We start from the raw sequence: 25,346 nt of genomic DNA on the forward strand, positions 1-25,346 counted from the left end.
ATTACTATGCATTATCCTAATTAGTTTCAATATTTTCCTACTACTGCTAACACATCAGGGCTCCTGGATATGGTATGGCCCGCCTACGGTAAGTGAAGTAAGCCAGGCTCAAAGAAACAAAGGTCCCATGGTTTCCCTTATTTGCAATAACTAGTATATATCCGAGACAAGCTGAAAAGGTCAGATAGATGATGTTAAGTAAAATGAACCCCAAAATAGGGACACAAGTGTTTTTTTCTTTCTTGCTATTGTTTCTAACATATTTATAAGGTACAACGTGATTTTTTATTGCTTTGTATGCCCCTCCCCCACGGTATAACCCCTGTTTTCACTGTATTTGATATTGTATAATTTGGGGAGTGGAAGGGAAAAAATTGTTTAAATAGGGACACAGGTTGACCCATTGCAACAATGAGATGTACAAGATGCTATATTGAAAAACGAACTTTACAATTTAGGTGTGTGTGTGGGGGGAGGGAGGAATGTAGTTGTGGAGATGGGAGGGCAGGGATGGTAGGGGAAAAACAAAGGAGGAGGCTGCAATGCTTGATGAGAAATGTACTCATTATCTTGCCCATGTAATTGTAACCCCTCTGTACAGTATTTTCACAATAAAAAAGAAATGTACTCATCACCTTGCTCATGTGATTATAACCCCTCTGTACAGTATTTTCACAATGAAAAAAGAAGAAAGAAAAAAAAGAAGTCAAAAAAGTCTCCACCTGCCTCTTTCCTTGAAAGAACTGCTTCTCAGACATACTGCAATAAGTGTTTTCTTGTCCTCATTGTGCTCTGCCTCCTCCTCCTCCACCACTTCCTCTTCCTCCTTTTCTTACTCCATCTTGTGCATGGAGCGTAGAGCAGAAGAGAGGTTTGTTGTTGGTATTGTTGTTATTTTTGGTCAACAGAGAAAATACTTTACAAATAGAGAAAGAATATTTCCTTCAGTTCTGATGAAGTTGCAGAGGACACTGCTGAGCGATAAAGATGTATACCATCTCTAGTTAGAAGAAAAGAGCTTCAAATCTTGACCAGTTATAGAAAAAAAGCAGCCAGCTTCAGTCTTGGGTACCAAGGATTTAGGGAGCAACCTGAGCCTGGGGTTTGACCTCAATTCACACTCAAGGAAAAACTTCTCCCTTTTAATCTGAAAGAGCATTTCTACTTGAGCCTCAGAAGGGAAAAAGCCTCTGTGTGGTTTCCTCTTACCTAAAGTAATGTGGTTTTGGGCTGGGTGGACAGACAGGTTCTATAGGACCATGCTCCTCACCTCTCCATCACTCACCTCAAAGTGAAAGAAAAGAAGGGACCCAACAAGTATTTTTCAGGCAGCCTGCCAGTGTTATAATCCCCAAACCAATAGCTTCTAGTAACATGGAGAAACATCAATACAACTCACATGTGCAACATTTTCCTCATTCTTGATGACAGTCAAGAAGAGAGTGAATTTATAGAGATCGTATTCTTCACCTGGAATTCTCACTCCCTTTCCTAACTCTTAGAATTTAGTGTTTGTTGGTCAGGGTTTTTAAAAATTTGTTTGTTGACTTTTGTTTGTTGACTTTATTATATATTATTTGTGTTAACTTTATTATATTTTATTTGTCCTGAACAGAGCATTGATTGTCAAAGTAAAGGAGAGCAAAATGCTTTCTAAGAAATATGGATATAGTGCCTTCTCTCTAAAAATATATAGAGAAATGCTAACACTTCTTGAATTAAGAATGGTTTTTAAATATATTTTACATCTTACAGTATACTACAGGCAAATAGCAAACCAGAGATCTGATTGAAAAGATTGGAATTGGAGATTTTTAAAAAAGTTTTGTGTTAATTTTACGCAATCAAAATTTGACACATTTATAGTTTAACAAAATAGCAATATTGTGAAATTCAAGCATCTTGAAGAATGTTTCATGAACATAGAATTGAATGGGTCCACCTGTATCCCTATTTAAACGATTTGTTTTTTCCCTTTCCATCCACAAATTATACCAACATCAAATACAGTGAAAGCAGGGGTTTCACCATGGGGGAGGGACATATAAAACAACAAAGAAATCATCTTATAAATATGTTAGAAACAATCTCAAGAAAGAAAAAAACATTTGAATCCTTATCTTGGGGTTCATTTCGTCTAACACCAACTTATCTGACCATTTCTGCTTGTCTCAGACATATTCTAGTAATTGCAAATAAGGGCCTGGCTTACTTCACTTAATACAATTTTTTCCAAGTCTTTCCATTTCCTAACAAATGGGCAATGTCATTCTTTCTGATGGAGGCATAGAATTCCATTGTGCATATATATCACATTTTCTTGATCCATTCATCTACTGAGGGGCATCTGGGTTGGTTCCATATCTTAGCTATAGTAAGTAATGCTGCAATCAACAGAGTTGTGCTGGTAGCTTTAGTGTGGTCTTGTTTGTAAACATTAGGGTAAATGCCCAAAAGTGGGATTGCTGGGTCATAGGGGAGCTCTATGTGGAGTCTTTTGAGAAACCTCCATACTACTTTCCAAAGTGGTTGCACAAGTTTACACTCCCACCAACAATGCAGTAGGGTTCCCTTCTATCCACATCCCCTCCAGTATCTGTTGTTATTAGAGTTCTTGATTTTAGCCATTCTAACTGGAGTGAGGTGGTATCTCAATGTTGTTTTGATTTGCATTTCTTTTATGGCTAGGGATGTTGAGCATTTCTTCATGTGTCTATTGGCCATCCTTCTTTCTTCTTCGGAGAAATTTTTCTTTAAATCTTTAGCCCACTTATTTATTGGGCAGTTGTTTCTTTGAAGATTTGTTGTTGGGGGATTTAATTTTTTGAGTTTCAGGTATATTTTAGATATGAGACCCTTGTCCGTTTTATGGTTAGTGAAGATCTTGTCCCAATCAGTGGACTTTCTATTGATCTTGTTAGCTATGTCCTTTGCCATGCAGAAGCTCTGCAATTTCATGCAATCCCATTTGTCCAACCTTTCTTTGATTTGTTGTGTTTCTGGGTCTCTTTTAAGAAAATTTGGACCTGTGCCAAGGAGACCTAGAGTTTCTCCTATTCCATCCTGTAATGTTTTCAGAGTGTCTGCTTTGACTCCGAGGTCTTTGATCGATTTGGAGTTTATTCTGGTACATGTATGTGTTTTAATATTGAATATTCAAACCAAGCCATGATTAACAAGTAATGAATAACAAAGAAAACATCATAAAAGCATCTCTTGTTATTTGTATGAGACCTCACACTTGGCTCTTACTATTTTAGGGTCCAGTAAGGATATTGTGATGACCCAGACACCATTCTCCCTGAATGCCACCCTGGGAGAGGTGGTCTCCATCTTCTGCAGGTCTAGTCAGAGCCTCCTAGATAGCGATGGAGATAGCCTTCTGTATTGGTTCCTGCAGAAGCCTGGCCAGTCTCCATAGCAATTGAGCCTTCGGTCTTCCAACTAAGTATCTGGTGTCCCAGACAGATTCAGTGGCAGTGGGTCAGGCACAGATTTCACACTGAAAATCAGCAGGGTGGAGGCTGAGAATTTGGGGATTTATTACTGTATGCAAGGCATAGAATTGCTTCGCACAGTCATGCAGCTCGTAACAAAACCTCCTTATTTGGCCTGGCCCAGCTGTCCTCATGTTCTGTTTGATGGGGCACAGCACAACAGATTCTTTGGTCAGTATAGCATAAAAAGATTGAATGATTCAGGATCTCACAGCTGAGCCCATAGAAAGGTAGGGGCCTGAGTATTCACTAGAGCCCCTGATAGCTTCCACATTCTTGATATGACAGAGCAGCGGGAGAATGACAACATCCAGGTTTCCTGGAGCAGCCAAGTAAGCAGAATATACGGGTTTACTTATAAATTCATTTCAATCTTCTGGATTCAGTGTACCTGTAATGGTTAAATTCATTTATGACTACAGACATATTATTGGAGCTGAGGCTGACTCAAGGTAATCAGAGCTCAGTTGTTGTTGTTGTTGTTGTTTTAAATAAACCTTTCAGGCAATTGTTGACCGGTAAGGTTTTATTTTATTCATTATACAACTTGTCTTCTCATTTCTTGTAGTTCTTTTTTTTTCTTTTCCTTATGTGTGTGTGTGTGTGTGTGTGTGTGTGTGTGTGTGTGTGTAAGCACGTATGCTCCAGGAGAGATACTGATTTCTTTTCTTTATTGCTAAGGTGATGTACAGAGGGGTTACAGTTACATCAGTTAGATATTGAGCACATTTCCTTTTGAACAGTGTCATACCTTCCCTTGCTTCCTCCCAGACTTACCCTCCCGACCCACGTCCACAGGTTGTATAGTTCATTTCAACATAGTGCCTCATGAGTACCACTGCTGCATTGTTCACGTTTGTCTCAACATTTATGTGCTCTCCCACTCTCTCTCCCAAACAGATAAACTTACATATAAGATAAAAGGCACAGAAAACCAAAACAGCGACAAAGGAGAAAAAACACAAAAGCAAAATAATTAAAAACGTCTTGTTTCCATTTCTTGGCATTCATTTCAATAAATATCATTTTATTTGATCATATGTACATAGCTATTGAGCCTTTATGATCCTCTCCTAAGAATATCCTCTTTTGGTCTCACTATGTGAATGTCTAGAGTCCTGTATAATTTTATCATATCGAAGTGTATTTTTTTTGTCTTTTACCACCCAGTGTGTTTACTTATAGATTTATAGGTACACGTTAGCTTTTTTTCCCTCTCTCTCCTCTAATTTTTGAGAGTTAAATGAATTTCTCTAGTGGTGTATTTTTATTTCATACTTACTAGTTTTGGCTTATCTGTTACTGATTTTGCTTTGTGGTTATTATGAAGATTACAAAAACACTGATTAAAATAATCTATTTGGAAATTACAACATAACAGATCATAAAGACAACAGAAACCAAGCTGGGTGCCAGTGGCTCCTGCCTGTAATCCTAACTCTTCACTAGGCTGAGACTTTAGGATTACAATTTCAAGCCAGCCTGGACAGAAAAGTCTGTAAGACTCTTGTCTCCAAGGAAGTACTCAGAAAAAAGGCCAGAAATGGTGGTATGGCTCAAGTGGTAGAGCATTAGCCTTGAGCACAAAGAGGCTTAGGGACAGCAACCAGGTCCTGAGTTCAAGTCCCAGGAGTGGAAGAAAAACAAAACAAAACAAAAAAAATAACTGCCCCAAATCTCTAAAAACCAACCAAACTCAAAACAAAACAAAACAGAAACACATGAGCAAGAAGAAATAGACCCACAAAAAATTATAGTTACATTCATGAAAGAAACTGCAATCAAACTACACATAGAACAGACATATATATGAACATTTATGTAACATTCCATCCAATGTTACAGAATGCAAAGTTTTGAAAATCAATACTTAGTGTGTTGTCCACAATAGATCACAAGAGAGACCACAGAACAAATAGCAAATTTTACAAGGCTAAAATCAGCTTATATCAAAAACAGGAGAAGCTATGGCCACTATGCAAATACATGAGAATTAACTCGCTTTTGATCAGTTAGGAAATTTAAAAAATGAATCAAATGAAAATGGAGAACAGTATACCAAAATCTGTTGGTGAGACTAAGTGTCAAATTCCTAACAGTCAATACCCACATCCAACAGTATAAAGTTCTCACATCAACAACCCATTCTGATATTTCAAGAAAAACAAGAACCAACTAAGTCCAAAATTAGATGGAAATACATAATAAACACTAAAAAAGAAACAAATGAAATGGAAACTAAAACAACAATAGAGGAGATGAATAAAATTAAGACCTGGTTCTTCAAAAAGACAAACAAAAGAGAAAAACCTTTAAGTAGACTGGAAAGGGAAAAAGAAGAATCAAATTAATTAAATCAACAATGAGATGGGAAAAATTATATCACAGAAACAAATAAGATCAAATGAAAATAAATGAGATCACTAAAGACTGTTCTGAGCAATAAGCCAACACATTTCAAAATCCAGGAGAAATGTACAAATTTATTTTTTATTATTTTTATATATATCATGAAGCAATAGGAAAGCTCAATGGATCACTAAAAACCAAGATTGAATCAGTAATAAATGTCTCCTATCAAAGAAAATCTCAAATAGACAATTTCCTTGCTGAATTCTACCATTTAAGGAAAACCCAGTACCACATTCTCCTTATTTCAAAAAATAGGAAGAAAAAGAATTCAAACCCAGTCTATGGTGCTGACACAACGGACACCAAAGTCAGATAAGAACATAACCGAATGGAAAACCACAGGCCAATATTCTTGATGAATGTACAAGTGAAATTCAACAAAATATTAGTAAACAGAATCTAGCAGCATATGCGAGGTAGACAATTATGATCATTTAATTATAATCCTTGATTTACATATGAAATATGATAAATCACCCACCACCTTAAAAATGAACATACTTTTTTTGGGGGGGTCTGGTCGTGGGGCCTGAACTCTGGGCTTGGGTGCTGTCCCTCAGCTCTTCAGCTCAAGGCTAGCGCTCTACCACTTGAGCCACAGCGCCACTTCTGGCTTTTTTCTTTTTGCTTATATGGTGCTGAGGAATCGAACCCAGGGCCTCAGGCATGCAAGGCAAGTGCTCTACCACTGAGCCACCTTCCCAGCCCCAAAATGAACATACTTCAGTGCTTGTCAGACACTTGGATTATCTTCTCCTTGATCTCCTTCAAAACTCATACTAGAGTTTGAAATCATGCCCTTTAACTCTCAGTATTCTCAACTGTCAGGATCAGTATATTTCTCAAAAATCGATATGAGACTCTTATCCCATATTAACCAGTAAAAATGCCAAAGCAGAGAGGTGACTGAAGTAGTAGAATACCAGACTGGAGTATAAAAGCTAAGTGAGAGCAATAGGTCCCAAACTGGATCCCTAGTACCAATGTAAGTATGTGTGCACACTCGTGCACATTCTCTGTCTCTGTCTCTGTCTCTGTCTGTCTGTCTGTCTGTCTCTCTGTCTCTCTCACATATACATGAAGGTGAAAAGTCCTTCATAAATCTGATCACAGCTGAGGATGACTGCAGCCTCTTGAGTGGCTAGGATTACAGGAATGAGACACTAGCACCCAGCCTTGTGCAGTATTCTTAATACTCTCTGGAACTGAATCCTCTCAGGCTGTTTGCTAGATAATTCCTATGGAATCCAGGGCCCTGGAATGGGGTAGAAGGACTGTTTCTGGACTGTATTAGCATGGAGATCTGGTCATTGAAGTCCAGCATTATTAGTAAGACCACTAGCATCTCCAGGCTCTGGGAATGCTAAAGGCAAAGCTGTCCAAGTCAAGGACATAGATGTGAATCAGGAGGTGTTCAAAATTTTGTGTAAGTTTCATTTGAATCCAATATATTTCTCTTTGGTCAGTTGAATTGGGATGGAGACTCTCTTCTAGAAATACTGACAGCAAAGGTGATGTCTGGGTTTGAATAATAGCCTCAATCACTGCTAAAGAGTAAAAGAAGAAAGCAGCATTTGAGGGGCCATGTCTATGGTATTCATTGACCAGCAGTGGTTTTTATTGAAATAATCATATCTGGTGCTACTAGTCAGCCCTTCATGGGATAATACCAAATAGTTCCAAATGGGGTAGAGTATGAGAGACATGAAGTCAAGAATAAGGTGGAGTCTATGAGGCGGGGGGAGGGGGGTAAAGGGATAGGGGGTGGGAGATAGGAAGGGATGGGAAGGGGAAACAAAGGAGGAGGCAACAATGCTTGATAAGAAATGTACTCATTACCTTGCCCATGTAATTGTAACCCCTCTATGTGGTATTTTCACAATAAAAAATTTTAAAAAAGAATAAGGTGTAGTCCATGTGGTTTCTGAGTATGAAAGAAACCTACAGTGCTGGATGATAGCGGAGTCCCATGTGTCCCACATAAGACATAAGAGTCACAGTCTTTTCTTTGTATATCTGCAGCGTATTCTTCACCATACACTAATGTGATCATGTTATCACTGAGGAGAAGGTATAAATCCTTTCCCACATGTGGTTCTCAGTCATCTATTTTGTCTTTGTGGTATGTGGGATGTGTTGGCATATATGTGAATTCAGTGGTAAATGAGTCTGTGCTTAAGTATACAGTGGCTTTAATGATGTGCATTGTATCCTCTTAAATGGTGAACCTTTTTACACCTGGAAGAAAAAGGATATGAAGGGAACTTTAAGACAGTTCATCCCAAGGGTATTTTCTTAACTGTGATTATATCATCTGTTATGGGCTGAGTTTTCTTTTCTGGGTTAAAATGACAAAACAACTGGTGATCAGAGTGCATGGCACCTCAATCAGTAAATTCTCCATAATGACTAGAAATCACATGGCTAAATACAGCTCAAATTGGCTTCAAATCTGTCTGTGCCTTTTTGTACATATCTATGGTATGTGATAAGAGATTTCAATTCATGAGCTTCATTTTGTTGCATATTGTTCTTAGAAGCAGAACTTGATCTTATTTCCACAAATAAGTCCAAAGAGAGGAAAGTTTTAGAAGAGGAATTGAGAAGGAGCCACTTGAATAAGATATAGAAGCTGTTATAGACTGAGAAGGAACTTTGGGGAGGCAACTGGAGAATTTGAAACATTCTACAGTGTTATATAGATCATGAATGTCTGGAAAGCTACATTAATCTGAATTGATATCTCTGATCCTCACAGTGTCTAGGTTTTATCATAATTAAAAAATGCAGCTGGTCGACGATGGCTCACACCTATAATCCTAGCTACTCAGGAGGCTGATATCTGAGGATCATGGTTCAAAGCCAGCCCAGGCAGGAAAACAGTTCGTGAAACTCTTTTTAAAAAAATTATTTATTTATTTATTTTTGTTGTGAAAATACCGTACAGAGGGGTTACAATTACATGGACAAAGTAATGAGTACATTTCTTATCGAGCATTGTTACCTCCTCCTTTGTTTCCCCTTCCCATCCCTTCCCATCTCCTCCTCTCCCACCCACTTCACTCCCTACTCCCAGGCCAAAGTTGTAAAGTTCATTTTTCGACATAAGGTCTTGTACATCTCATTGTTGCAATGGGTCCACCTGTATCCTTATTTAAACAATTTGTCTTTTCCCTTCCCCTCCACAAATTATATCAACATCAAATACTGTGAAAGCAGGGGTTATGGGGGGGGGAGGGGGAAGAACATACAAAGCAACAAAGAAATCATCTTATAAATATATTAGAAACAATCACAAGAAAGAAAAAAAAACATTTGAATCCTTATCTTGGGGTTCATTTCGCTTAACATCAACTTACCCGACCATTTTTGCTTGTCTCCGGCATATAGTAATTTCAAATAAGGGAAACCATGGGGCCTATGTTTCTTTGGGCCTGGCTTACTTCACTTAACATAATTTTTTTCCAAGTCTTTCCATTTCCTAACAAATGGGGCAATGTCATTCTTTCTGATGGAGGCATAGAATTGTGTTTATATACCACATTTTCTTGATCCATTCATCTACTGATGGGCATCTGCATTGGTTCCATATCTTAGCTATGATAAATAATGCTGCAATAAACATAGTTGTGCTGGTAGCTTTAGTGTGGTCTTGTTTGTGATCATTTGGGTAAACGCCCAAAAGTGGGATTGCTGGGTTATAAGAAGCTCTATGTGGAGTCTTTTGAGGAACCTTCATATTATTTTCCATAGTGGTTGAACAAGTTTACATTCCCACCAACAATGCAGTAGGGTTCCCTTCTGTCCACATCCCCTCCAGCATCTGTTGTTATTAGAGTTCTTGATTATAGTCATTCTAACTGGGGTGAGGTGGTATCTCAATGTTGTTTCGATTTGCATTTCTTTTATGGCTAGGGAGGTTGAGCATTTCTTCATGTGTCTATTGGACATCCTTCTTTCCTCTTCAGAGAAGTTTCTCTTTAAGTCTTTAGCCCACTTATTTATTGGACAGTTGTTTCTTTGAGGATTTGTTGTTGGGGGATTTAACTTTTTGAGTTCCAGATTATTTCCAAATAACCACAAGAAAACCGGAAGTGGCGCTGTGGCTCAAGTGGTAGAGTGCTTGCCTTGAGTTGAAGAGCTGAGGGACAGTACTCAGGCCCAGCGTTCAAGCCCCATGACCGACAAAAAAAAATGCAAAAGCCCAAAACGTTCTTATGAATTTTTTAAAGATTGATGAAATGTGTATGTAAAAACTAAGCTTTATTAGGAAAAGTGTATAATGTACCTGGGAAAGAGTAGAAAAACTAGAATGCAGTCCAAAAGGAGGAATCTTGAAAACACATCCCTCATACATCAGATCTCTCTTACTTCTTTAAATTTTTTTATTGTTGTTATAGTGATGTATAGAAGGATTATAGTTACATAACTCAGGTAAAGAGTACACTTCTTTTTAGACAATGTTCCCTCTTCTCTTCCCTCCACCCTCACCCCCCCTCTGTTTTTCCCTCATCCCCACCCACAAGTTGTATAGTTCCTTTTCAACATAGTGCCTAGTGAGCAGCACAGCTGCAGTTGTTCACTCTTTGTCCCTCTACTTCTGTGCCCTCCCAAAGATGGATAAATGAACAAACAAGACCAAAAGAAAACAAAACAAGGACAAAGTAAAAGTCCTATTGTTTACATTTCCTGCAGTTCAGTTCTGTATCTCTTACTTTCTTTTATCCCCATGACAGTTTCTGGCCCTTGCTCACAGAAGAGGCCCTACCCTCCAGGTGTCTTTTTCCACTTCACCTCCTACTTTGTCACACACCACTGCACCACCCTGATATTTACACATTGCTCCCTAGGGAGGAGCTTCTCTGTACATCCAACATAAAAAGCGAGTGGTTAAACTTGCCTGGGCTCACCAGGATTCCTCAGTTTATCTTCTCAAAATGAGGTGCCCAGCTCAGCTCCTGGGACTGTTAATGTTCCTGATCCCTGGTAAGAGCAGAGGGAGTTGAAGGAGAATGGGAGAGAGAGTGTTTTCCCCATTTCTTTTATGCATCTTGTCCATGTATGAGATCCTTTGTCTTCTTGTCTCCAAGTGGAGAGTGTGATGTTAAAGTCTGTGAGTGTGAGAAAAATCCCAGAGGTAATTAGAACTTGTACTGTGGTGAAGACTCTAACATGGAGAGAGGAGAGGAGGAAGTGAGGAGACTTCTAGACATGTGTATTGCACCTTTTGTGTTCATCTTTGAAAGGACCAATGTGGGGGAAGTTACAAAAAAAAACCCCAAATTAATATCAAGATGAGGTGCAGCTCAGTGGTCCAGTGTGTGGTTACCATACCTGAGGTTGGAGTCGAATCTCCAGCCTCAGAGGAAAAAAAATCTTTATAATAAAAATGTGAAGTAAATAGATGGAAGAAAATACTGACAATGGACAATTTGTTTATGAATTACACTTCTCTCTTACAATTTCAGGGTCCAATGGAGATGTTGTGATGGGGCCAGACTCCACTCACTTTGCCTGTCACTCTTGGAGAACCAGCTTCCATCTCCTGCAAATCTAGTCAGAGCCTCTTACATAGTAATAAAAATACGTATTTGAACTGATATCTACAGAAGCCAGGCCAGTCTCCACAGCTTCTGATATACTTGGGTTTCACCTGGGCCTCTGGAGTCCCAGACAGTTTCAGTGGCAGTGGGGCAGGCACAGATTTCATGCTCATAGTCAGCAGAGTGGAAGCTGAGGATGTTGGAGTTTACTACTGCATGCAAGCTATCGAACTTCCTTCCATAGTCCCAAACTAAAACTTCTTTGGGTGCCACCTGTGCCATTTGTCTGGTGAGTAGCAAGACAGATTCTTAGCCTGTGTGAAAAGAAGAAAAAAAGAAAGTGGGTAGATGCTGAGGGTGTGTGGTATGTGGCTACAGCTCAGACAGGACCATGTATTGCCAGACCAATGGTAACAGCCTTGGGTTGACATAGGCAAGAACAAGGGGGTGGTCCATTGAGCTGAAGATGGTGATGATGAGCTGGGGACATGATGATTCATGCAGAAAAGGAGGAAGGAATGATCCAAAGTCTCCTTTTAATTACATGGAATTATCATAAATGCAGATAAACTTATTGTTGGGAACCTGTTGAGGTCCATCAGTTTTTAATATATCTTGGTCCCAATTTCCTACTTTTTAAATTTAATGCTTCAATTTCCTCCATGAATATAGCAGAGACATCATTCCTACATTCAATATCTCTGAGGGCAGTTGGAAATGGACAATTAATAAAATTCCATTGTTTTGTCTTCAATTAGACATTTGTACATTGACATCATAAGTAAGGTTTTAATTCTGATACTGTTTGACTTGTTGGAGTTGTTATAGCTGACAGAAAAATGAGCTTCTTAAAATCTGAAGAGATGAGTTTTAAAAATGAAAAGCACAAACCAGAAAATGCAGAGCACACACTTGTTTTCTTTTTTTTAATTTTTATTTTTTTATTGTGAAAATACTGTACAGAGGGGTTACAATTACATGGGCAAGATAGTGAGTACATTTCTTATCAAGCATGTAGCCTCCTCCTTTGTTTACCCTTCCCATCCCTTCCCATCTTCCCTCCCCCATCACCCAATCCGCCCCCCTCCCCAAGTTGTAAAGTTCATTTTCGACATTACAACTTGTACTTCTCATTGTTGCAACAGGGCCACCTGTATCCTTATTTAAACGACTTGTTTTTCCCTTCCCCTCCACAAATTATACCGACATCAAATACAGTGAAAGCAGGAGTTATACTGTGGGGGAGGGACATACAAAGCAACAAAGAAAAAATCTTATAATTGCATTAGAAACAAATGCATGAAAGAAAAAAGAACATTTAAAATACATATCTTAGGGTTCATTTTCCTAACATCACCTTATCTGACCTTTTCTGCTTGACTCGTGCATATACTAGATATTGCAAATAAGGGAAACCATGGGACCTATGTTTCTTTGGGCTTGGCTTACTTCACTTAATATAATTTTTTCCAAGTCTTTCCATTTCCTAAAAAATGGGGCAATGTCATTCTTTCTGATGGAGGCATAGAATTCCATTGTGTTTATATACCACATTTTCTTGATCCATTCATCTACTGAGGAGCCTCTGGGTTGGTTCCATATCTTAGCTATGGTAAATAATGCTGCAATAAACATAGTTGTGCTGGTAGCTTTAGTGTGGTCTTGTTTGTAAACATTTGGGTAAATGCCCAAAAGTGGGACTGCTGGGTCATAGGGGAGCTCTACGTGGAGTCTTTTGAGGAACCTCCATACTACTTTCCAAAGCACACACTTGTTTTCTATATGCCTGCAGAAATGCACAGAATGCACATGCAAATTATTTATGTCCTAAGGTTATGATGTAAGACTGTGCTGACTCTAGGAATGAGAGCCTGAAGGACATGTAGAGATGTTAGCTACCATGGACTTCGTGATTTCATCCAATGGGTTCTGGAAGAGGGTGTGATGGCTGTCAATGATGGGAGTGCAGGAAGAAGTGTTTCTTGTGAACTATGAATGAGGAAGGGACAGCAACTGGGCTCCCAGATACAGTCTGCCTCTCTGCAGAGTTCACAGGACAGAAATGCATTGTTTGTAGTCAGTGATGATCAGTGAAGTGCAAAGAAACCTGAGGCTCTGTCACTGACTCTTACTCCCTTCATTGAAAGGATCCTTCAAGGACCCTTCCAGGGGAGCATGCAGAGGTAGGCAGGCACAGGGGAAACATTATTGTAAGGTTTATTAGAGGGACCATATTTCCCCTGGAGAGGAAGCACATGGTATCTACCCTCATCCAAGTCTCAGGGAAATGAGGGCAGAAGTGAAGTAAATGCATTCGTGGGTAGGTCTGGGCAGAGAGAGGGAGTGACCAACTGTAGAGTGGGAACTCCAGGGCAGGGAGGAAATCAGGTCTGGGTGGAGCTCAGGACCAAAGGTGGGGATAATACTAACATTCTCTGCTTTGTTAATAAAAATAGGGGGTACCAGTCTTAGTAAGATTGGCAAAAGTATCTCTTGCCACTAAAAATTCAGGAAAATGTAGATGGGTATTCATTTTGCACACTTTAAGATCTTTGTGCACAAGAATGTTCTGAGTATGTAAACTTGTTAAGAAGCTCCCAAGATTATTGCATTTTTTTTTTTTTTTTGTCAGTTGTGGGGCTTGAACTCTGGGCTTGAACTCTGCACTCTTCAGCTCAAGGCGAGCACTCTACTGCTTGAGCCACAGCACCACTTCTGGTTTTCTAGTGGTTTGTTGGAGATAAGAGTCTCACAGACTTTGCTGCCAGGCTGGCTTTGAACCGTGATCCTCAGATTTCAGCCTCCTGAGTTCTTAGAATTATAGACATGAGCCACCGGCACCCAGCTCCATTGTTTTAAAAAGGAACTTTAGCTAAGTTACTGTTCTGCTTGCTAAAAGGTCTTTAACCAGTATGTGTAGAGATTTTGCAGGTAAACAGCAGGAAGTGCGACAATGCATACACTCTGGGAGATGCCACAGCCTAGCCCAAACCCTGGCCTTGCTCCATCTCACATGACCACAGCTTTTGGGATGAAGAGCACAAAAAGCCACTTCAGATCCACTGAAGCTCAGACCTTTACATTGTCCTAATTTGTTTGTATTCCCTTCCACCTGTCGGTAATGTTAATCCCCACAAGTCAGACCAAAAAGTGATGTTATTTCTGTGATAGGGGGTAGTAAAAAGCTAAGATTGTAAAATACTGGGATCGTTTGAATCCCAAACACCCTGTATATGCTATTTCTAGTAGCCTCTGACTGGTCACTCCCAACCAGCCAACTATGCTGTCCCTACCCAGTTGCCAAAAAACTCTAGACACCTCCTTCCTGCCCCTAGTCCTGTTATTCCTCCTTCCCTGTAATGGGCCACAACTGGACTAATGCTCCAAATGAAATTTTTCTGGCTTTGGCCAATGTGTGTTCTCCTACATCATTCCTATCACCTTGTCAGCTTTCCGCCCGACCTTTCCAAAAATTCTTTTACCAGGATAATAGCAGGATACCAACTGGGAACAAGTCCAGGCCATCCTGTTACTACAGGCAACTGTAGACTTCACTTACACTGCCCTGCCTTGCCCAGTGCAGACCCGGACCCTAAAGACCCCAGCTCCAGGGACTTCTTGATGCCTCCAGGCCAGCAGGCAGTAGCTAAAAGTGCCTATGTTGGCCCTGTTAACGATTGTCATGGAAAAGCTGAAGACCTTTACTAACTGTCAAGCAAATGCTTCTTGGAAGGTACCTGGCCAAGCAACAAATCAGAGACCTCTGAATGCTTCTCCCTTTCTTCTGAAGTAGCTTCAGAAGAAATGACCTCCATGCTTACCCCCAGCCTGGAACCCCCTATTTTATTAAACAACAAAGTGGGGAATGTTAGTATTATCCCACCTCTGGGTGGAGCTGAGGACCAAAGGCAGGGATAATACTAACACTCATCACAGCCAAGAAGAGCTTCTGGACCACTTTCTGCCCCAAGAGTTAGACTAGCACAAACCATACAGTTGGGTTTAGGAACATGTTGCGTGCAGTGACATGCTAACCATAAAGTCCACCAATGTCTACCTAGTATGGAACAGAGTCAGTGGAGATCTACGTTCATTATTCTTATCTGCAGGGCGTTCTGTGTAACCATGGGACACAAAGGCATCACAAGTCTGTGTGAGAATCTGCCTGTCTTTCTAAGCACCATGAACCTTCTTGCAAACTATCATTAAATTAGATAATATTCCATGAGAGACAATGTCCGTGTGTGTGTGTGTGTGTGTGTGTGTGTGTGTGTGTGTGTGTGTGTGTGTGTATACTCAAAAAGTTAAAGAAGAACATACAAATGAAGGCCATTAGTATTTTTTTGGGGGTCTGGTCATGGGGCCTGAACTCTGGGCCTGGGCACTGTCCCTCAGCTCTTCAGCTCAAGGCTAGTGCTCTACCACTTGAGCTACAGCGTCCCTTCCGGATTTCTGGTGGTTTACTGGAGATAAGAGTCTCACAGATGTTCCTGCCCAGGCTGGCTTTGAACTGTGATAGTCAGATCTCAGCCTCCTGAGTAGCTAGGATTACATGCATGAGCCACCGGTACCTGGCTTAGAGTAGCTTTTTTAACTTTCCATGCCCACAACACTGAAGCTAGGATGGAAACTGTCTTACATTTAATACTCAACAACAGGTCAAAGGTGATAGTACTGGCATTTTATTATCATAATAAGGAAAAATGCCTTCACACATACATATCAAATGCATTATTCTTACAATGTAGTGGTCAGAACTTGAAAATAAAATGGATTTTAATATCCTGATGATAACTGTATGCAAATATATGCATTCAGTTGATTGCATGTATAATAGAGTTGTAAGAATATTTCTGAGTAATATTGGCCACATCAGTAACATATATTCCCATGGTTCAATGGAAGTGAAAGTACATTTTTATCACTAGGTTAGGAATAAGGATGATTCTGGTAAAGAGATTGAAACATACTAGACATATATTCCCTGATCACGAATGGCATGGCAAGTATGTTTAAAACTTGTACTTTCAACCAGGCAGACAAAATATACAGAATTAATTCAGAGCAAACTATTTGTATGAAGTGCTTTGTAGCACAAAATAAGAGATCAGATTTCTGCTCGTATTTCTCCACATATTCACAAGTGGAGTTACATATCAAAGCAAAATTCCATTGCTTTCCTTCCCACAATCACAGAACTGGAGCCTGGAGATGCTAGTGTACCCCCTAGTCAGCAGGACACTCATTGGGCCCAGCACAGTGTAACGGCCTATAACATGGATTCCAGAAAGGCCCACACTGTCAGTGCAGAAGGAGTAGCAGCAAAGGACTAATAGAAACCAGGCGGGGCTCAGTGACAATTTTGCAGAGCTTTGAGGAGGAGGCATCGTGCACCTCTCCTGTGCCAAAAGGTCCCAGGGCATGACAAGGAGCACTCAGAGCCTCCTACTCCCAACTCCCTACATACTTAGGACTTCCACATCACAATCCCTACCACCCAGAGTGGGGATGCTTTCTCCTTCCTGAACAGTCAATAAATTCCTGGATGACCTTGTGACTTTTGGGAATATTCATCAAGGGAGGTTCTCTTCATTCTTAGGAAATTTGTTCACTTTTCTCACAATCCTTCCACTGGCATATTAGTTAAAGCAATGGAAATTTGACATCAGAATGTCTTGATTTCTATGATATTTAATATTATTTGGTCCTTACATCAGCAAAACACCAGGGACCACTCAAATCATCAATCTATAGACTATGGCTAGCCTAATTTCTTTCTTCAATGCTCATTGAAAGTTAATTTGAAGCTGAGGCACCAGTAGTTCTCATCTACAATCGTTGCTAATTGGGTGTCTGAAAATGTGATTTGGGGTTGAGTCCAGACAAGGCAAAAAGTTCACAAGACTTCTAACAAATATAGCTAGACACAGTAGGGTGCACCTGCCATCTTAGACTATGAGAGAGGGTAAAGTTGGGAAAGTTGCAAGTCCAGGACAGCCTGGGTAGAAAAAACTGTCTCAATGGATCCATCTCACTGGAAAGGTGTTCAGAATTTTTGTACACACTTGTTATCCCTTCTAGGATGGGAAGCCAAAAATAGGCCAATTGCTGTTCAAGGTCAGTGGTAGATTACCTGCTCAGGAAGTATAAAGTCCTGAAATCAAACTCTAGTGCCACCATCCCTGAAAAACAAAAGAAAACCTGAGCAAAAGGACCAAAATGAGAGAAAAAGAAATATAGTGGATTCAACTGAATATTATCACTAAGCAGATAAATTTTGTTTGCCAATAGATTACTGTGCTTATGATTCTGTGCAATGATTTTTCTGTTTTGTTCAAAACAATGATAAACCTCAAATATATAATGTAGAAAATACTTCCCTCCCTATTGTTGCTCTTATCTACATAATTCTATGATAATAATATTTCCTGATGATAAAGAGCATTGGATTAATCCAAATTCCTCCTTGATTAAAACTTGCTTACTATAAGGATGCTTGTCTTAAATTTTGTGTAACACTCTAAATTATTTCTAACACATGAGTTAATATATGTTTATGTATATAATATTTGTCAGATGAGACAAACAGAAGTATTTAGGAAGCCATAATATGAACAAATCTGTGTGTAAGTTTGGACGACAGTGTTTTCTAATGGTAAAAGTCAAGTTCAAATCTAAGTAAAATGGTTTTACTAGATCTTGAAACCTTAATGTGAAGTCAGAGATGAAGATGCAGTTTTGGTTTAGGTGAAGCTTCAGGAATATTAAAGTCTAGTGATTATCTTTGGTAATGTTTACAAATAATGAATACTTGTCTTCCTATTTTCCTTTAATCGTGTAATTTTGGTGCAATCTCTTTTTCTGAGAAGATTATATTGTGTTGTTCTAATTAGTCTCAATCTTCATTTAATCCTGCTACCTGTAGCCTGTGCTGTCTCCAGAAGTCATAAAGGCTTTCTAGCTGGTTCCTTCCTTGAAAGAAGAGCCAGGCTTTAAACCCACTGGAATGCATTGTTATTCTCTGCTTGCTATTTGTGGAGCATAGGAGAGGGCTTTATCAATGGAAGCTGGATGCAGTTGCAGAGGAAGATGTTCACAAACAAGAGGCGTATAGCATCTTTGATTCGGGGACACCAACTCCAAACTCAGCAGCTGTCCGAAAAATGAAGCCAGGTTCAATCCCAAGTGGCTAGAGCTTCATACTATCCTCCAGTGAGGCTGAAGCTAGGGAAGTGCCCTGGACTGAGATGTTAGATACTACTTCTTTTATTTATTTATTATTTATTTTATTTTATTTATTTATTTTATTGTGAAAGTACTGTACAGAGGGTTTACAATTACATGGGCAAGATAATGAATACATTTCTTATCAAGCATTGTAGCCTCCTCCTTTGTTTCCCCTTCCCATCCCTTCCCATCCTCCCCCTGCCCCCCCATCCAATCCTCCCCGTCTCCCCCCTTCCCTGCACCAAAGTTGTAAAGTTCGTTTTCGACATAATGACTTGTACATCTCATTGTTGCAATGGGTCCACCTGTATCCCTATTTAAACGATTTGTTTTTCCCCTTTCCCTCCACAAATTATACCAACAGTTAGATATTACTTCTAACCTAAGGAAATTCTCTCTTTCTGTCACAAAGACCATCCATTGTCATCTTGGGAAAGGAACAAGATTCTGTGTGATTATCATCATTATTATTATTGTGATTAATTTGTGCAAGTTTTAGAGCTTGAAGTAAGGGCTTGTATTGTCTCTTAGTGCTTTTGCTCAAGATGGATACTCTATAACTTGATGGGCAGCTCTATTTCAGCTTTTTTGTTTCTTAATTGGAGATAAGACCCTCATGGACCTTCCTGCCTACACTGGCTTTAGATTTCAGCTTCCTGAGTAGCTAAGATTACACACATAAACCAATGGATTCTTGATTTAATCTTTCCTAAAGCATCTTGGGTTTGGGTTCTGTGAATGGAAGTAGTTTATAGGACAGTGTACAGAACCTGTGGTCCTATCAAGTTCTCTACCTCACTATCACTCACTTCAATGAATGGCAAACACTCTCACCAATTAGTAGTTGCCTAACTTATAGGAATCATAGCAACTTGCCTATGTGATGGTCCCTACACAAAAGCATTTGGCAGTACAGAAAAAATACAATGCAACTTATCTGCCTCAATCCTTTTCCCTTAATAATTGCCTTATCAGACATACATAGGGACATCTTAATTTCACAAATATATAGCAATATTATAAATTGAATCATCTTAGATATTGCCTTGTTAAAATAGTTTTTATGTTTTTCTTTTGGTAGTACTAAGGGTTGAACTGAAGGCCTTGTGTGTGCTCACCTTGCTTGCTTGCTAGGCTGGTGATATGTAACATGAGTTACACCTCTAGAGCTCTTGCTTGGTCTTTTGCTGCTTATTGGGACTTTTCAATAATTGCTCAGACCTCAGGCTCTTCAGTAGCTGGGAATACAGGTAAAAGACAGTGATGTCCAACTAGTATTTCCAAGAATAGATTCCAAGTAGAACCATCTGTGACAGAATTGTTACTGCTCCTGTTTTCCCTCTGTCCATGATAATATGTTGCATAATTAGAATACTAGTGTTTTGGGCTCTTATAAGTAAGGATTATGTGGTGTCATAGCTCTGGAAACTGAAAGTGTGAAATTAATGTCTCTATGTATTTTATCATGCTGAGAGTAATCTAGATGATGTCAATGGCTTCTGGTCAGTTATGACTACTGAAGGATTTATTTATTGAGGAATATATAATTTTTGTATTTGCTTACCTTTAGTCAATATATTGCTCATTAGATCATTTTCACCTATATATAACCCCTCATATTCATATTTATATAACCCCTCACATTCTGTTTATGATATAACTTGATTAAACATATCTGCTTTGATCCCAGAGGTAAAAATAACATTTTATTTTTAAATTTTATTATACTTATTATTTTTTATACCTGTCATGGGGATTAACCTCAGAGCCTTGGCAGATTTTGAGCTCTTTAACTCAAGGCTAGATTGAAGACTTGAGACAAAGATCTATTCCCAGTTTTTTGGTGTTTAATTGGAGATCAGAGTTTCTGTCTTAGTTGGCTTCAAACTATGATTCCCCATATTTCAGCCACCACCTATATAGCTAGAATTATAGTCATGAATCACCAGTGTCTGGCAAGGAATAACACATTAAAGAATATCAATCCCTAGTTGAGATTCATCCTTTCTACCTCATTTTACATTTCAAAATTAGTGGCCATACAGAACTTTCTGTTGTCAACACTCCAGGACAACACCAAAGATCTCAGTTGTATAAGATTTGTCTGCTGACAAATCTGCGGTCCACACACTTCTCTCTGGATTGTGAAGATCAGCACTAAAATAGGATAAGGATTTCATGATATCTTCCAGAACAAGTCTGAACTGCTCAGAGTCAATCAGGCTACACTTTCAAAAGAGCCCTGGATTCTGAAGAAGCTTCAGAAAACCCCATGTTTTACATATCCATTTTCAAGATAATGGATGTAGCATAGATCACAATTGAAGCCTACAAAGACATGAAAACACTGAATCCACTTCTTGATGTTTTAGTCTGAAGAATTTATATTTGTACTGTGATCCCCTACCTGTGGCTGCCCTATACATAGACCAAACTGAGGTTCTCACAGAGAGGTAAAAAACCCTATAGCACCAGATTCTCTATGAAGAGAAAGAAATTCTCTTATAACTATGTTGAGCATTTCTCTAAACACAGAATGTCTCATTCTGTCTCATTTTACTAGAGAAATCAGAAAGAAATTTGTGATTAATCTGGAGTATAGTTAAAGAAATAAGAAAGGATATTTACTACATGCACAAGATTGTAAAAGTTATGATTTGCAATTTTATATTCACACTGTTAGGTGTAAACATTTCTGTTTTCCACTTTCATTAAATAATGTGACTAGCTTACTAATTGGAAGCCACTGTTTTTTGTCCCTTCCCTGTCAATTTCTTTAGACTTGTAAGTTCTTAATGACCTTATTAGGTCCTATGAAAGGAAGATTTCTAACATGTTTTATAACATCCCAAATATTTAACTAGATTGCTATGGATATCAGAGACCTCCTCAACTATTCCAGTACAGGTGTTCAGTTCAGGTGCATAAAATCCTTGAGGATCAATACTAAAATCAATGTGTAGTTTGTCTTTCTCTGGACTGACTGCGAGGAAGCTAAGTTGGATGGCAATTCCCCTCTCATAGATTGTCCTGGACACAAACTTCCATCTGATTGGATCTCTAGTGCTTTAAATTGGCCAGGCCTAATATCATGTCCTTTACACAGATTGAGACATTCCCAGGGAGGTCCTTGTGCCCATTGCTACAAGCAACATAGTCTTTTCTGTATTTCCTTCAAATACAGATGATTTTTAAGTCACTTTGCTCACAAGAAAGGCCCTTCCCTTCCCTATTACTCCTCTCACACTGCTGTACCCACCTGCTGATTTGCATAGTGCTCCTGAAGGAGGACCTTCCCTTCTAAGTCTGAGATAAAGGCTCAGCTCTCACCTTGTCTTCATTGATCAGGACTCTACAGTGTACTCGTAATAATGAGGTGGCCTGCTCAGTTCCTGGGGCTGCTGATGCTCTGGATCCTTGGTAAGGGGAGAGGGAAATGAGGATGGAAAACTGTGAGGGAGGATGAGCCATCAGGACAATTGCATCTCATTTTGTTTCTGTCCATGTGACAGACCTCTAGGTCTCATCCTTTAGGATGGGACAGATGAGGTTTAGCTATCTGAGAGTGAAGAACAATCCAGAAGAAATAAGGTCCTGTGCTATGGTGACAATTATGACAAGTATGGAAGGAGGTGGTGTATGAGAGATCTATAGGATTACTTATTCTTTGAGAAATATGTATATATTTAAAATATTTAATATTTTTGGAATATGAAATGAAACATGAAAATGACTAGCAAGCAATATGTAAAAAAGAATAAGAAAAATTCCTTCAATTTTTATATATAATCTTGATTTTTCTCTCTCATTATTTTAGGAATCAGTGGAGAAGTTATGATGACTGAGAGTCCACTCTCCCTGCCTGTCACCCTGGGAGATCCAGCCTCCATCTTCTGCAACTCTAGTCAGAGCCTCAGAGTGATGGAAACATCTATTTGCATTGGTACCTGCAGAAGCCAGGCCAGTCTCCACAACTCTTGATCTTTTTTTGTTTCCAGCTATGAATTTGGAGTTCCAGACAGTTTCAGTGGCAGATTTCAGACTGACAATCAGCAGGGTGAAGGCTGAGGATTTGGGGGTTTATTACTGCATGCAAGGTTTAGAATTTTTTCCCACAGTGATAGACCCTGAAATGAAAACCTTCCTTTTTGGCTTGGCCCAGCTATCCTAATGCAATGCTTATCTGAAAATCAACACTGAAGGTTCTCTGGACCTATGCAGGGGGAAGAGGATGAGAGACTAGGGAGGATAAGTTGCAAGATGAGACCTTTGACAAGTAGGCACTAAGGTGTTTTCAAGATCTAGTATCAGCCAAGCCCAATATCTATGATTCACAATCACATTTAACTCAATATGAAAAACAAAAGAAAAAACTATATGCAAACTGGCATTTTATGGTCAAACACAAAAATTAATGAACCACGCCCCTTGAAAGACTCCAGATGGATTTACACTACTAAATATTATAGAAGTTATTTAAGGAAACAATAATAGAAAGCCTCCTAAGTCTCAAAAAACATACATATCTTGGTAGAGGAAGGTCAAAGTTCATCCACCAATTTAAAGTGAATTTCGTCTATCTACAGATTATGATATAATATAATCTGTAGATAGATTATATTATAATCTGTAGTTTATCTCACAGGTAAAGTTTAGAAGAACTTTTTCATGGCTAACAGAGGAAATGAATAACCCATTGTTGTGTCCCCTAATTTGACTGAAATTTGTCTTATCAGTTGAAACTTACATGCCAAGAAAGAGTAACATATGATTTCCATAATACTGAAAAAAACAAGTGTTTTCAAAGAACAGAGTTGTACCTAAGCAAAGATTTCCTTTAAAAGAGAGATTTTTTTCTAGATAAAAATTGAGAGAATATCTATCTACCACATGCATTATTCAAGAAATGTAAGAGAAGTTCTTCAAGCTAAAGGAAAGAGACATTACTAGGCAAATAAAAAACATAAAAGGCTAAAATTTCTTGTAAGTAAATTGTAGAAATACATCCCAAAATACCTTATGTTTTAAGAATTGTGTGTAAAACATTCATGTCTTTGCTATGAAGAGATAAACAAAAGGTAAATACCACATCTGTTTGTTAAGCAATAGATAACATTGAAGGATGTAAAAGAAATATTAAAAATCTAAATGTGGAGTGGATTTGTATTGAAGTAAAGAATTTTCTTTTGAGTATATTTCTTATTGTTTATTGTTTGTGTTATCTTAGTGATCATGTCAATCATTATCAATTGAAAATAGCCTATTATATTCCAAATATGTTTTTATAGTCCTCATGCTAAACATAAACATAAAACAAAATCTATATTGGAGAAGCTAAAATATAAGCAAGGAATCAAAACAAACCATAATTGTTTTTGCCAATAAGAAAGATTGTAATTCAGGGAGAAGGGCAGGAAAGAACTGAAACAAATGGGAACTCAAGTTCTATAACTGCTGGAGTAAGGACTTTCCTATAAATCATTGCTTTGAATATAAGTGCATTAACATCTCCCATTTAGAGACATAGAATGATTGAATAAAATCCAAGACTCCACTGTATGTGACTTACAAGAAACTCAGCTCATCGCTAAGAACCCACAGAGACTGAAAGTGAAGGGATGGAATCAGATACTCTATGTGCATGAAAACCAAAGGAAATGTGGAAAAGGCAAACTAATGTCAGATAAACTAGACATTAAAGCAGAAAAAAAGACACAAAGTTTGTTATATAATGATAAAAAGGTCAATTCAATAAGGTCAAATAACAAACTAAAAAATAGTATTGATTCACTGAAACATATAAAACACATGTTAGTGGACACAGTGATCTAGACAGGTTCCAATATAATCTTAGGATTAGCTTGAGATGTAAAAACTGCATTGTCATCAATGGACATATTCAAACAGAAAATCAATGAAGAAAGCTTAGAATTAACTTGCCCCCTAGAACAAATGAACTTCACAGACATCTATAGAACACTGCTTCCCACAGCTGAAGAATATATAGTTTTCATCAGCATATGGAACACTGTCTATGAGATATCACATGATAGGGCTAAAACAAGGCTCAATGAATACTAAGAAATTATGCAACAGTAATACTCACAAGACAATATGCTGGAAATGAACTTTACAACTTGAGGGGTGGGAGGAGGGAACGTGGGAGAAAAATGAGGGAGAAGATAACAAGTTTGACAAGAAATGTACTTACTACCTTACTTATATAACTATAATCCCTTGGTACATCACCTTGACAATAAAATAAAAACTAACCTTTCAAAGAAAGGTTCAGAAACTGTACAGATAAATGGGAAGTCAGCAGTATTTGAATTTCAATGGGTCATGAAATTAAAAACACATAAAAAATGAAAATGGAGACAATAATGCACTGACAGAAAACCATATGAAAAACAAATTTATAAAAATCAATGCCCATATCAACAGTAGAAAGTTCCTAGGTAGGCAACTGATTTTGGCCTTTCAATAACCAGAATAAACAGACAGACCTAAGCATGAAATAAGAAGATAGAAATAATAAATATGAGAAGAAATAAATGAAATGTGGGCTATCCCCAAAAAAGTCCAATGAAGAAAAACATGATTCTTCAAAGGGCAAATAAAATAGATTAACCTTAAAGTAAATTAAGAAAAAAAGAATGACAAGAAT

The 25,346-nt window shown here is 38.5% G+C and overlaps 1 long non-coding RNA gene across 1 annotated transcript; it reads right to left on the bottom strand.

Moving 5' to 3' along the window:
• Positions 1-3,435: 3,435 nt before the first annotated feature.
• On the bottom strand, positions 3,436-24,458 carry LOC122121267. Its single transcript, XR_006149915.1, has 3 exons — positions 24,446-24,458; positions 19,450-19,457; positions 3,436-3,546 (listed from the first exon to the last, which is right to left on the bottom strand). It is a non-coding gene; the product is annotated as an uncharacterized LOC122121267 (long non-coding RNA).
• Positions 24,459-25,346: the final 888 nt, after the last annotated feature.

This window comes from Dipodomys spectabilis, unplaced genomic scaffold (assembly GCF_019054845.1).
Source record: "Dipodomys spectabilis isolate Male_0828 unplaced genomic scaffold, ASM1905484v1 ptg000187l, whole genome shotgun sequence".
Classification (NCBI taxonomy): Eukaryota; Metazoa; Chordata; class Mammalia; order Rodentia; family Heteromyidae; genus Dipodomys; species Dipodomys spectabilis.